This window comes from Sinocyclocheilus grahami, unplaced genomic scaffold, assembly GCF_001515645.1.
Source record: "Sinocyclocheilus grahami isolate Dianchi unplaced genomic scaffold, SAMN03320097.WGS_v1.1 scaffold19.1, whole genome shotgun sequence".
Lineage (NCBI taxonomy): Eukaryota > Metazoa > Chordata > Actinopteri > Cypriniformes > Cyprinidae > Sinocyclocheilus > Sinocyclocheilus grahami.
Genome location: NW_015505198.1, coordinates 230836 through 233177, shown reverse-complemented (window position 1 = coordinate 233177; position 2342 = coordinate 230836).

The following is a 2342-nucleotide window of genomic DNA, read 5'->3' as shown; positions in this document are numbered from 1 at the left end:
TTTTAGAAAAACTGAGTCCTGGTGTCCTCTACAGAGCACATAGCATAACTTACGAATAAAACATAATTTTTCAAAAATCTTATTTTACCATTTTTTTCTTATGCTCTAAACAATGTAATGACATGAAAAAATACTAAATTCACAAAGCTTTTTATTTCTGGTTCTCAGGAGGATATTATAATGATTAATGAAGGATCATGTGACACTAAAGACTGGTGTATTGATGCTGAAAATTCAGCTTTGCATCACAGGAATAAAATAGAAAAAAATATATTTTAAATGCAAATTCTTTTACATAGTTTTACTATTTTTACTGTAAAAAAGAGACTTCTTTCATATACATAAAAAAATCTTACAGATTCCATACTTTTGAACATAGTGTATATACAGTACATTGTATGACAGTTCATGTAACTTCGATCTTGTGAACAGAGATATCTCCAAGTTCATGATGCAGTTTATCATGGAAGTTAGAAAAACTTGAGTCCTGGTGTCCTCTACAGAGCACATAGCATAACTTACGAATAAAATATAATTTTTCAAAAATCTTATTTTACTATTTTTTTCTTATGCTCTAAACAATGTAATGACATTAAAAAAATACTAAATTCACAACGCTTTTTATTTCTGGTTCTCAGGAGGATACACGTAACAGTTCTCATAAATCTTTTATCAATCTTGTATTACCTTTTCCGGGTATGTTGTCATTCATACACATGGGGGCGCAAGAAAATCACAGGAAGTAACTGAAAATAACACCGTTTGGTTAACAAATCAGCATTTCTTCCAAGTAAACGTTATCTACTCTAATTCTGGCAAACTGTCTCGATTATGTTAACCACTAGTTTCACCTCTAGCTGTTTTCAATTGCAAACCATGGCATCATAGCCCTCAGTTAACTGATTCGCGGGAATGTGAGATTCAAAAAAATACCGTTATAAATCTGCATTCCATCACCATCGCAACCAAACGCACAGATAACCGCGCGAGGAATGATTCTTGACGCCTGTGGTTTAAAGCGGCAGACTGCGGCGCTGCGCATGCGTGTTGCAGACGTCGGTTTGTGTGTGCGTGTGTGTGTGTGTGTGTGAGAGAGAGAGAGAGAGACAGCAGAGGTTGTGTATTGCTGCTGATGAGAGAGAGAGAGACATATAGAACTAAAACATCATCCGTCGACTAAAAAACAGGACCTCTCATCTTAAACTTTGGATTGCAGGTTAACGGATAAATCGCCGCCGAAGGATTCAAATGAAAGGGATTCGCGCTTTATTGTGGGATTATCGGTGGTCCCGAGCTGATTTGAACCCGCTAACAGGCTAATAACAAGCGCAGGTGGATGACTCGCGAGACTCGACCTGGATGTTGGCCTGTTTTTAAGAGAGATAAACCGAGGAATAAAACGCCTAGCATCAAACCAAATTAAGGATTTAAATCAACTCTGACGGAAACCAGAAACATATCACGGGTCTTCTTTTATTTCGAACTGGAAAATCAATTGAGCGGGGGTCGTATGGGCCAGCTAACGTTAGTCGGCTATTGGGTTTACCTCAGATGTGGAGGATGCTGATGCTAACCGCGCTAGCACAATCTATCATTTAAGGGATTTTGTTTTTAGTCATAACACAATGACAGCTGTTTAGAACATAGTCTGTTGTGCTTAACCTATAAAATATGTAAAGCTTTATTCTCTCAGACAGCGAGACAATCTGGGTGTAATGATCGAATACACTGCCTTGTGTTTATATATCATAACCAGTCTTTAATAATTACTAGTTAAACCAGGGAAGTGTCAAGCCTGTAATAAGTGTACCATTAATGTGAACTTATAATGATTTGCTAATGAGGCAGGCACAGTTTTTTTAACACTAGGAAGTTAGGGGTTATGAATGAACTCAAATGGAATTTGGATATAAAGTCTGATATTTGCAGTGATATAGCTTTCTATTTTATGCAATTTCATGTGTTCTCTTATACATATATAGATTCTAAAATTGTATTTTTCATAGAGTTTTTTTTATGAGTAGTAATCTTAAGCAGTGAGGTAATCCTGTAATTATGTGTTGATTAGGATGTGGATCAGCATGTTTTGAGAAGTTTTATGTTAAATTGATTAGATGTGACTTTGAATGCGGGACAGGGAAACGGCCAACATTTTTTTTTTCATGGAGAGATTTGCATATCGGGAAAAATATATCAGCCCATATGAGCTGTATTATGGCAGTGAAACATTATCCCTGTGTCCACTAAAGTAAACAGTAGTTGATCATTTACAGGGAGGTGGACGCTTACGCATGGGTCTCGTCTTATACATATATAGATTCTAAAATTGTATTTTTCATAGA